The following is a 13,055-nucleotide window of genomic DNA, read 5'->3' as shown; positions in this document are numbered from 1 at the left end:
TTGGGAGTGGAGGAAGAGGATGTGGTTGTAGGAGAGTCAAGTGTGCTGTCTTTGGGTGCAGGTGCCTGTGACGGAGGCTGTCGTGAGGTGGATGGCTGTTGGGTGGGTGGCTGCCTGCGTTTGTGTGCTTTGGAAGAAGGGGTGACAGACACACTGGGAGAGGACACAGGGGACGTGTAAATGGCAGTGGGGGTGGTGACTGCACGTGTGCGGACTGTAATGGAGGGTGTGCTGGTGATGGAAGTACTGGCTGATGGTGGTGTGCATGCAGGTGTGAGTGGAGACGTCACAGGGAGGGAGGAGGGAGATGAGGAGGTGGGGGACACAGAGGTGGTAGTGACTGTTGGCATGTCTGCATCTGGATGTTGCTTGGGTGAATGTTTGTGGGATCTGTGGTGCTTATGTCTGGATGAGCTGCCCTTGGGTGCTGAGGTGTGTGCAGGCTGGTCTGATGGTGTGGACGGGATAGGCAGAGGAACAGGAGACTGGGACTGGGTGGAGGGAGTCAGAAGAGGGAGGCTGGAGACAGGGACAATGGCTGCCGTCAGTGCTGAGGCCAGAGCGTTGAACGATCGCTGATGGGCAGCCTGACCCAAATGAATGCCCTCCAGGTATGCATTGCTCCGATGCACCTCCCTTTCTACACCCTGGATGGCATTCAAAAGGGTAGACTGCCCAACAATGAGTGTCCTGAGGAGGTCAATGACCTCCTCACTGAGGGCAGCAGGGGTAACTGGGGCAGGGCCTGAGGTGCCTGGGGTGAAGGAGATGCCCGCCTTCCTGGGCGAGCGGGCACGGAGCGAAGGCTGAGGGGCTGCTAGGAGGGCGGGGCTGGTGCGCTGGGTGGCGGCTGTACCTGTTGTGGCGGTGGGCACGGATGTTGCCGCCACCACTAGGGAGCTCCCTTCCGAGGAAGTGTCGGTGTCGCTGACGTCTCCACGGGTCCCCGTTGTGGAGCTCCACTCGCCCTCCGTCTCACTGGTGTACTCGGAGTCTGTTGTATGGCCCTCCGGGGCCATGTGAGATGCAGCTCCCTCGTGCGCCAATGCCACTTCTCCTCCGCCTGATGATGCTAATGCACACATGAACAGGAAGACAAAGAAAATGGGGGGGGGGAGAAATGAAGACAGGTTGAGTGCATGCATTGCCAAGACCGTTGTCGGAGAGGACAGACACAGAAGCCCCCTGAACTAGGCCGCGCAATCGGGGTACACTACTCAGTTATTGTGACTAGGCCTACAGGTTTCTGGACGACAAATGCACACATGGGTGAGGCCGGACCATGGATAGCTGTACTTGGCACCCTACAGAGGTGGGGGGTGGGGGGACGTGTCTAACGCAGGGGCCTAGCCTACAGAATGCGTCCTGGCCTGGAGATAGCCACAGCCCTCCTCCCCCACCCAGACACCTTCACTGCGCGCAAAGATAGCAGAATGTGCTGATACTCACCCCCTTGTGTCTGCTGTGATGTCCTCACGCGCCCATCCAAATCGGGGTAGGCCACCGACAGGATCCGGGACATCAGGACTCCTACGTTGGGAGGCCATCCCCAGCAGAGACTCGGCGGTCTTTCTGGTCCCGCGGCGGATGTCCTCCTACCTCTTTTGGCAGTGGGTGCCCCGTCTGTTGTGGACCCCCAGGGCCCGGACATCCTTGGCGATGGCACGCCAAATGTCGATCTTCTGATGGGCGCTGACCTATGTGACATGTACAGGGTGGTAAAGGATATTGCATCAGTTTTCTGCCTGGTCAATGTGAGTGGCCCCCCCTCTCCCCAACCTTGCCATGTGGCACATGCTCTCATCTTTCATGTGTTGCACTCCTCATTCGCTCCCCTCCCCACCATCTTACATACACCCCACTCAACACAGGCATAGCCCATTCTACGTGCACCGTGTGTACTAACCTGTTGGTCTGGAGGACCGTAGAGTAGCGCATACTGGGGGAGGACCCCATCAACAAGTTTATCCAATTCTTCGGAAGTGAAGGCAGGGGCCCTTTCCCCAGTCGCAGCAGCCATTGTATCTCCCAGACCGAGGTCACAGCAGCACTTGCAGTATAGGTCCTCTCCTGTGGATGATCAGGTCTCGAGTAATTAAGCTGATAGAAAATGGCGGTCACGCCAGCGGCGGTGCGTACCGCAGCGGTGCGTGCCGCGACCGCCGGCGCACATCGTCATTGGCTCCTGAGACCCATAGGGTTCAATGTTAACCAATGCTGATTTGCGCCGCGGTCTTCGACCGCCTACCGCCACGGTGTGCCACGCCAGCGCAGTGACCTCACATCCCACTGCCACACTTTACAGGTCAGGCAGCTGCCATTTCAAGGGCCCACATGGCATGATTTCTACTGCGTAACACAGGCCTAGGCCTTGCATTGCCATTCATACAAGCCTTTCAATGCATAGCGATTCGTGTACTGTGCAAGCTGTGTGTACGAACCTGTGGGTTGCTTGACTGTGTGCTCCATGTTGTCCTTCCTAGGCACCGTCCGCTGGGACTTGCGAGGAGAAGGATGAATCCTCCCGTGTACCGACCGCTGGTGGACCCGTCTACAATGGAAGAACGACATATCATACTTACATACCGGCTTGACAGAGCAACTATACATGAACTGTGTGCCCAGCTGGAGCCAGACCTGATGTCCCCCATCCGCCAACCCACAGGGATTCCCCCTCTGGTGCAGGTTCTGTCAGTACTGCATTTTTTGGCAAGTGGGTCTTTTCAGACAACAGTGGCCATATCATCTGGGATTTCTCAGCCTATGTTTTCTAAGGTTTTGTCCAGAGTGTTGTCTGCCCTGATGAAATACATGCGGAGCTACATTATTTTCCCTGAGGTGGGCGAATTGGCTACAGTGAAGGGTGATTTCTATGCCCTTGGACACATCCCCAACATCATTGGTGCCATTGATGGGACCCATGTGGCTTTGGTTCCCCCCAAAGAAAGTGAGCAGGTGTACAGAAACAGAAAAAGTTATCATTCGATGAATGTCCAGGTGGTCTGTTTGGCTGACCAGTACATCTCCCATGTAAGTGCCAAGTTCCCTGGGTCAGTGCATGACGCATATGTCATGCCAAATAGCAGCATCCCTTATGTGATGGAACAGCTACAGAGACACCGTGTGTGGCTAATTGGTGACTCTGGTTACCCCAACCTGTCGTGGCTACTGACCCCAGTGAGGAATCCCCGGACCAGGGCAGAGGAACGGTACAATGAGGCCCATGGGCGCACTAGGAGGATTATAGAAAGGACCTTCGGGGTCCTGAAGGCCAGGTTTAGGTGCCTGCATATGACAGGGGGATCCCTAATGTACTCACCAAAGAAAGTGTGCCATATCATCGTGGCCTGCTGTATGCCTCACAATCTTGCTTTGCAACGCCAGGTGCCTTTTCTGCAGGAGGATGGTCCAGATGGTGGTGTTGTAGCAGCTGTGGAGCCTATGGAGAGTGAAGAGGAGGAAGACGACGGGGACGACACGGACAACAGGGATACAGTCATACAACAATATTTTCAGTATCACACAGGTAAGAATCACCCACGCCATTTTACATTTACTTACGGCCTCATGGGTCTCCACTGTCTGTGTTTCCCCCCAGTTCCTGTTGACTGATTTGTGACTTTCCCTTCCCATTGCAGAGCTGTAAGACCCACTGCCTGACTTCAGCTTTGTTTGCCCATGGACTAAAGCTTATTGAAATTGGTATGTTGTCATCACAAAGTAACTGGACATTATTGCACCGTTATGTGTAATACATTTGTAAAGAATACAAGCAGACTCCTGTTATTTTAAGTGCAATAAGTGATTTATTTTAAGTGCTACATATAGGTTCATGATTGTGAAACGGTGATGGGTGGGGGTGGAGTAATGTCCATGGCAGAGTCCAGTTCTCAGTCGCACAGGTGCATTGTCCATATGCCTGGGGAAGGATGGAGCAGGGGCAGTTCAAGTTTGGACAGGGTGACAATGTGGGACAGTGGGATGACATCAGGGGGTATCTTTGGCTGGCGGGGGTCTTGCAATCCTACTCTGTCTTCTTGTGAGATCTCAGGTTCCGCTTGCGGGGTGGTTCTTCTTCTGCAGGAGGTGGGGTTCTGGTGGCCTGTCGTGGTGTGGGGGCCTCCTGTCCACTAGCGCCGGCGGAGGTGGTAGGCTGTTCCTGGCCTGGGCTAGTGACAGGGGCCCTTTGGGGTGCCACATGGTCCTGCAATGTGGTGACGATCTGGGTAAGGGCCACGACGATGGTCCCCATTGCGGAACCGATGTTCCTCAGTTCCTCCCTGAACCCCATGTACCGTTCCTCCTGCAGTTCCTGGATCTCCTGGAACCGGGCCAGTACCGTCGCCATCGTCTCCTGGGAGCGGTGGTATGCTCCCATGATGGAGGAGAGGGCCTCTTGGAGAGTCGGTTCCCCGGGCCTGTCCCCCCCCTGTCGCACAGCAGCCCTCCCAGTTCCCCTGTGTCCCTGGGCCTCTGTCCCCTGGACGGTGTGCACACTACCACTGCCCCCAGGTCCCTGTTGTTGTTGGGGTGGTGGGTCAGCCTGGGTGCCCTGTAGTGGTAGACACACCGCTGATTGACGTGTCCTGGAGACAGAGGCATGGGCCCGCTGGGTGGGAGCTGTGGTGGTGTTCCCAGAGGGGGTTGGGTCTGGTGTAGCCTGTGCCTGTCTGTGGGGAACCGACTGTCCAGAGGTCCCCGATGGGCCGGGCTGGTCATCTGGCTCCAGGGAGACAGAGCTGCTGTCATCGCTGGGGGCCTCTTCTGGGGGTGGGATGGACATCTCTGGACCCTCCGTGGCGGTGTGGTGGCGTTCGGGTCCTGCAGGGGTGTGAAGGTATGGTTATTGCTTCTGTGTTTGGCATTTCGTGTGATGGGTGGATGTTCGTGTACCCAAGTGCAGGCATTTCCTTGTGGGGGCTTTTGTGAGGGTGGCTTGTGGGGGTGATGTGTGTGTGCAGTCGGCATGGTTTGGTGATGGGTGTCCATGCTTTGTGGTCGCATGCAGGGCATGGTGTTGGGATGGGTGGGTTGTGATGGTGAGCCATTTGCAAGGAGTTGGTGTGATGGGGGTGGGGGTGAGGGTGGGGGTATGATTTGGCATGCAGGTGGGGTGGGGGTGGGAGGCAGTAGTGAAGATTTGACTTTCCAGAGTCCATTCCTCCAGATACTCCTGCGAGGCCCTCAGGATGCAGGATGTGCAAGACTTCCTCCTCCCATGCGGTAAATTCAGGTGGAGTAGGTGGGGGTCCGCCGCCAGTCTTCTGCACCGCAATGATGTGCCTTGATACCATGGAACGCACCTTCCCCCGTAGGTCGTTCCATCTCTTCCTGATGTCCTCCCGATTGCGTGGATGCTGTCCCACCGCGTTAACCCTGTCCACTATCCTTTGCCATAGCTCCATCTTCCTGGCAATTGTGGTGTGCTGCACCTGTGCCCTGAAGAGCTGGGGCTCTACACGGACTATTTCCTCCACCATGACCCTGAGTTCGTCGTCACTGACCCTGGGGTGTCTTTGGGGTGCCATGGGGTGGTGTGGTTGAGGTGTGGGGTGGCGTTTGTGGTGATGAGTGTGGTGCGTGTGGTGGTGTGTGGTGTTTGGTGCGTGGATACTGTGTGGGTGATGGTGTTGTGGGATTGTCTAATCTTAGCTCTCTCTCGCCTTCGGTAATGATTTCGGGTCGTAGGGGCTTGTGGGTGATGTGGGTGTGTGTTTTATATTGTGTTGGGTGTGTGGGAGTGGTGTTAGTATGTGTATCAGGTGTGTGTATTTCAGACTGACCAATGTGGCAGAGTTTTCTATGTGTGTGTGTATTTTGACCGCGGCGGTGTGTACCGCCAATGGAATACCGCATTTGAAAGACCGCCGCGTGGATTTGTGGCTCGGAATGGTATGGGCGTATTTCTGTTGGCGTGACGGTGGAGGTTTGGTCATCGCCATTTTTTCGCTGACCTTTGGTGTGGCGGACTTTTGTGGATGTCGGGTTTTTGGCGGTTTGCCAGTTGCGGGTCAGAATGACCGTGGCGGTTTATCGCGGCCGCGGCAGTGTTATGGCGGTCTTCTGACCGGCGGTAAGCGCCTTTTACCGCTGAGGTCAGAATGACCGCCTAAGTCTTTTGATAGGGTGAAATGGGTTTATTTGAGGAAAGTCTGAGAAATGTTTCATTTAGGGGAAAATATTTGCGTGTTTTGCAGGGGATTTATCAGGACCCAGAGGCAAGGATCTTGGTAAATGGAATTTTATCTTCATCTGTCAAAATAAAAAGGGGTACGAGACAGGGGTGCCCGTTATCACCATTGCTTTTTAATATATATTTAGAGTCTTTTGTCTGCAAACTTAGGAGGGACCAGAGGGTACTCCCGTTTCACTGTCGGGACTGGAACAAGAAGATTTCTCTTTATGCAAACGATGTATTAATATACACATCTGACATGACCCAGACTTTAGAGGTTTTCAAAGAGCAGGCGGGGGCTTTTGGGAAGATTAACGGTTTCGCTGTAAATTATGATAAGTCGGAAATAATGGTGTGGAATGTGAAGGTAACCAGCGTCCCAGAAAAAAAAGAGGTGAAATATTTAGGAATTAGTATAACGCAAGGAGTGGATAAAATTGTGAAAGTTAACTTCAAAAAGACTCTGAGGGAATCAACACAATTGATGAAGAAGTGGGTCAGTCTTCCCCTTACAATTATAGAACATGTGAATTTAGTAAAGCTAATAATTCTCCCAAAATGGTTATTTATTTTTAATGCAGTGCTGCTGATGTTTGAGAAAAAGTGGTTGAGTAAGCTTCAAGGAGAAATTGGTAGCTTCATCTGGGCTTTAAAACGTGTGCGTATTGCTTGGAGGAAGTTGAGGAGGAAGAGAGAGAAAGGAGGACTGGCTTTACCTGATGTGCAGCACTATGCATGGGCTATTTTTCTGAAGAACTCTAAGGAATTAAGGGAGGAACCCGGGGACTCTGAGAAGGGACGAATGTTTATGGTCATGTTGAAATTCAGTGGTATACATCATATGGCCGTGTCGTACAAGTTCTTTAAAAAAAATCCATTTGAAAATAATTAAGGACTGGATAAAACTTTGGTGGGGTCTGAGAAGAGCTGTAAAACTCCCATATTACAACAGGCATTCCCCACTTTGGGACTCGCCAGGTTCCCCGGAGTGGACTAGAGATAAGTTGGTTGTCCATTTGAAAGAGGCAAACTTCTTGGTTTGTGGACAACTGGTTAAAGAAGGGAGGCTGGCACCCTTTGAGATATTGAACAATGAGGTTGGAGGTCGCTTATCTAGGTTCAAATATCTTCAAATTTCCACTTGGCTGAAGAATGTGAAGGAGGAAGTAGGGGCCTCAAATGAGCTGGAAGAGTTTCTACACTCTAATCCCCCTATAAGACATGGGACAACAAAGCTTATTTGGTTGATCATTCAGACAGAGGAAGGAGCTTTCCATTATCCAGAGAATGTATAGGGAAAGACTTGCCAGGCCAGCAACTCATGGATTTATTGCAAAGCTTCTAATGCTCCCCTATACGAGACAGTTCAACCGGCATCGTTGAGAAAGAATCATCTTTATACTATTCACAGGGCCTACTGGATGCCTGCAAAATTATCTAAGATTCGGCAAGGTGTGGTTTTGGCTTGTAAAAAGTGCAGCCTGGATAGTGCAGATGACCTCCATAAGTTTGTGATGTGTCCCCGGTTGTCTAAGTTATGGTGTAAGGTGGAGGAGGTAATAAGGGAGATATCGTTGATCAATTGTCAACTTGGCCCTTCCCTGGTTGTGTGTGGCCTACTTCAGGAACAAGCCAAGTCAACAATTAAGAGGGGAAAGAAGAAGCTGCTGTTTTATATGATCCTGCTTGCTAGAAGAGAAATTTGTAGAAAATGGGTGCCGGTCTTCCCCCCGACATTTCAAGAATGGATAGAGGCGCTAATATACAACGCCATGTTGGATATCAAGAGGGGGAGGAAGGAGCAAGAGCTTTGGTGTCCTTTCAGAGTCTGGTTGGAAGGTATGCATTTTTGATTTTCCTCCTTGGGGCATTGATTGTCTGATGATTACGTTGCTTTTGATCCTAAGTACGTTTAGTGGATCTCACACAGCACATGTTCAGTGACTCAGCTCTGTTCCCTGGATAGGAGTCTCCTCACGGAGAGCGGTAAAGCGCGGTTGGAGGATACCTGAGGTTTTGGGCCCCCCACCTCTTTGAGTCAGACTGGTGAATGAGGACAAAAAAACCTGTGTAACATGACCTCATCTAGATCTAGTAACCAAAATCAGTTATGTTTACATCTATCATGGATCACTATTGACATATTTCTATCTCTTTCCAGAGGGATGAACAACACCCCCTGTACAGCAGCCTGTCCTTGATGACCAACCTGTTGAGGACACCTTCCTGTTCCTCATGGACCTTCCAACAACTCTTGGACTCCTGGAAACCACCATCAACAGGACATGCCCTATCTAGCTGTACACTTCCAGCTGAGGAGTCAGAGGACCCCTTAGTTGAATTCAGTTGTGTGTGGTAGGAGTCCAGCAGCAAATGGCTGAATGAGGCGTGGTGAGAATGAGACCCTATGGGCCACCCAAGAAGGAGTCCATAGGTGTCTGAGCCCCAATAAGGGTATGACAAAGGCAATTACCGACTTCTAAGTTTGTCTCCAGGGGATTGATGACTATCTAGCTGACATCACTGGTGTCATAATGCTGAGGGAACAACACCAGTCGTGTACTTCTGACACCAGTGAAGTTGTCACACAGCTAGGGACCATCCGTCATATCATGGAATCCATGGAGCTTAAGGCAGGGATTTGTTGGCTGCCTTACTGGCACAGACAAATGCTGGTGAGGACAGGGGAGCCACATCTTCTGCCCCTGTTGTGTGTATTCCTCAGATGCCTCCCAAGCAAATGCCACCAACTGCATGGGAGGAACAACACCAATCAGAGGAGGAAAATGTGGAGTTCGCCAGTTTCCATCAGTAATCTGCAAGATAACGTTTGTCAGTGCCCCAGCCAGTTTCCCAGTAGTCCTGTGTTTAGCATCAAGCTCCTGTCACCCACTAATGTACTGTTTGTTTGTGTGCCTGTTGATCTTATCCTCCTGTGTAATTTTAAACAGCCCTATCTTCCCTAATGGCAATGTGTACCTCCTAACTGAAATACTCCTTACCTCTACATGTTGCATGGCACTTCTCTCAATTAAACTCTGTCTGGTCATCTAAGCTTTCAGTCACTGTTGGTGTTGCCCAAAATTAAAAGTAGACTCCCTATAAACATTGCGCTGGGCCTACAATCTTGAATTAAAATAACTCTTAAACACCAGTTTTTTCTAAACCACAAAGAGTATTGCATGTTTTTGGCTGAAAGAACTACATCTACCATGGCGGGAGTGTAAAATCATAACCCACCTGTTTGCATCTCAACAAGAGTGAGCTAAAGTCAATTGCATATGCTGTCTTTGAATATGCATCTACAACAAGTGCATCCACTGCAATGGCATAATGAGGAACGTCAGAGTGTGACAACAAGCTACAGTTACTTGAATGACACACAGTGAGAATATCTTTCTAAACACACATATACTTACCACTTATACATGGGATGTGTAAGGCATATGAAACCATAACGCTGTTCCTCTCATGCACATATATATACAGTGAACATAGGAATGTAATCACCCTAAGATGATAACCTCACTGCTCACAATGAAGAGATTATACAGTACATAGATGTGTGTGGCTGTACCAATAATAGCCAGATACTCAGGCCCGTATACCTCAAGAATTAGGATTGTACCTGTGCCGTACAAGGATGAACAAGGCCAATCCAATACTGTGAATGTCAGTAAGCAAGAAATGCAAGGGATCCTTGTCGAGGCCCTGTGTCAATGGGTAAATGGTGAATAATGCTACTCTGAGATAAGAAGAGTGAATGTGCCCCTATGCCCCTGGGAGGCCTCATATGTGCTGAGTGTGAATGCACCCACACATTACATCTATTATACATTTACGCACATACATTTGCTTAGGAGCCAGACCACAGAATCAGAAGTAATGCAGCACCTCCCCTGGGAAAGTGAACATGGGAGATTTATGGTCATGAAATCATGAAAGTAAATTATCGAAAGTGAGCTGCATGAAGTGTCACTTTTAGGAAGTACTCAATGTCAATAATGATGAAGGTGCTCCAGGCAGGTGTGGATACATTCATAATTGTTAACCAGCCAACAACAATGGCTCACTTCAACAATGGTGCAAGGGTGTTTGCGGTAGTGCCAGGTACCTGTGTGTGATCTATACTCTGCAGCAACAAAACTATCCAAGCTATACCTGCCCTATCACTTTCAAACAGAGTGCTACAGTAGGATACTACCTGTGTGATATCACCAAATGAGGCCCAGTTATAATGTTCATTCTTCACTCAAATTTGAGGTAGACTAACAGTTGCCCGCAGTTCTCTGACAAAGTAACATCTAGCTTCAAAGACTGCAGTTCAATAGCTGCATCATATACTCAACTCAACTTACTCAATGGTATCGATTAAGTTTCCAGGGTGTCGTTGTGGGTTACTCTTCAGAAGATGAGGGTCCCAATAGAATTATTAAATATCATACATCTACATGAAGGGAGCTACGCGAGGATCCGCCATGGCACCAAGGGTGAATTAACGGATCCGTTCACTGTCAATAGAGGGGTTTGACCGGGCTGCGTTTTGGCACCCACCCTCTTTTAGCTTTACATTAATAACTGCATAGGGTACTTAACTAACTATGCCAACGACTCTCCCTCACTAGTGGCACAAACAATCTGACTCCTCTTTTATGCCAACAACACCCTTTTGTTAATTAAAACAAAAATGGGGCTGCAAAACCTAGTCAACAACGTTAGTGCACTTTGTAAAGATTTTGACTTGTAAGTTAATGGTACTAAGACCAAGCTGATGATATATACAAACAGGAAGAGACTCCATGGTGTGGTCCTACTAAATAACGAGACATTAGAAAGAGTTGCTAAGATTCATTATTTAGATGTGAGACTGGTAGATTCTGGGTTCTGGCTCCCTCAGATAACTAAAGCACACAGGCTACTAGCCAGTGAGCAGGGGCTATTATTAGAATGGTGAGAAAAGCACAGTGGTTACCAGTTAACCCTGCGGTAGACAACTATAAAATGCAGTTAAAGGGTGGAGCCCTGTATGGGGCAGAACTTTGGGGGCACTATAATTTGAGCATCCTGGGCATCAAGGTGAATAATTTTCTTAGAGCCATCATAGGTGTGGGGAAGAGGACCCTATTGCTGCCCCTCACATCTTGGAATCCATCTACTGGCAGCATTAAGACCGCTATTATATTGGGTCAGTTTATGGACCACTAGAAAACTCCAAAACTCCAAAGCTAAAGGTCTGGCCTTAGCGATGTTATGCAGTGTAAGCAGGCAACATTGAAGATTGAGTGGTTAAAGAAGTTGCAGATTCTGGACTAATACCAAAGAAGTGGACAAACATCTACTTTTTTCTGTCCTAAATATACATTGCCTCGAAGGAGGTGGATCGCCCCCTTATGGAGGAAATTGTTAAACACAGACCGAATCAATGACCTCAAGATTTGTAGTAGTGAACCAACTCAAGTGATAGAGGTATCAATCTCCAAATTTCTTTTTGCAGCCTGGGCCATTAGACAAAAATAATTTTTGAAACTCTAGTGGCTGTTGCTGTGTAATTAAGAGTAATTGTATATATGCATAATAACAATTTTTGAGATCCCTTTTATTTCATTTCATTTTAAGGTTTTTCACTGGCTCAGAGTTTTTAATCAACTTTTTATTAGTTGAAGTTTTTTTAACTAATGTATTTAATTACTGAATTGTATGAGGAATTGTTTTAATTGCTCTATGACAAAATAATATTTCGATCTGTCAATAAACTTTGAACTTTAAACCTTGAACTTTTAAATATGAAATGATTAAGGTGGTCATTCTGACCTCGGCGGTAAAAGGCGCCTACCGCCGTTCAGAAATCCTCCATAATCCCACCGCGGTCGCGGAAACCCGCCACGGTCATTCTGACCCGCAGAAGGCAAACCTCCGAAAATCCGACCGTCACAACAGACCGCCAGACCAGCGGTCGGCGGAAAGGTGGAGGTGACAAAACCTCCACCGTCACGCCAACAGAAATACGCCCATGCCATTACGACCCACGAATCCACGCGGCGGTCATTCAAACGCGGTATTCCATTGGCGGGACACACCGGCGCGGTCAGAATACACACAAACGAACAAAACTCAGCCACATTGGACGATTTGAATCCCACACACCTGATACACATACACACACCACTCCCACACACACAATACAATATAAAACACACACCCACATCACCCACAAACCCCTACGCTAAAAAATTCGTAAAGAAGGCAAGAGCGAGACACCAGCATCCAAAAAATAACAGCCACAGCCACTCAACACCATCACCCACACACTATCCACACACAAAACAACACACACCACCACACTCAACTCACTTAAATACACATACTCCACCCCACACATCATACACACCACCCCATGGCACCCCAAAGACAACCCCGCTTCACAGACGAAGAACTCAGGGTCATGGTGGAGGAAATCGTTCGGGTAGAGCCCCAGCTGTTCGGCACACAGATACAATACACCAGCATTGCCCGGAGGACGGAGCTATGGCAGAGGATTGTCAACAGGGTGAACGCAGTGGGACAGCACCCCAGAAATCGGGAAGACATCAGGAAGCGATGGAACGACCTACGGGGGAAGGTGCGTTCCATGGTATCCAGGCACAACATCGCCGTGCAGAAGACTGGCGGAGGACCCCCACCTCAACCCCCACAATTCACATCATGGGAGGAGGAAGTCTTGAACATCCTGCATCCTGACGGCCTCGCAGGAGTCGGCGGAGGAATGGATACTGGTAAGTTGAAGCTTCAATACTGCTTCCCCCCCACCTGCATGCCAAATCAGACCCCAACCCTCACCCCCATCCTCGAACCCCACCCTCACCCCCACCCCCATCCTCAC

Source organism: Pleurodeles waltl, chromosome 1_2 (genome assembly GCF_031143425.1).
Source record: "Pleurodeles waltl isolate 20211129_DDA chromosome 1_2, aPleWal1.hap1.20221129, whole genome shotgun sequence".
NCBI classification, from domain to species: domain Eukaryota; kingdom Metazoa; phylum Chordata; class Amphibia; order Caudata; family Salamandridae; genus Pleurodeles; species Pleurodeles waltl.
This window is presented reverse-complemented; position numbering follows the sequence as displayed.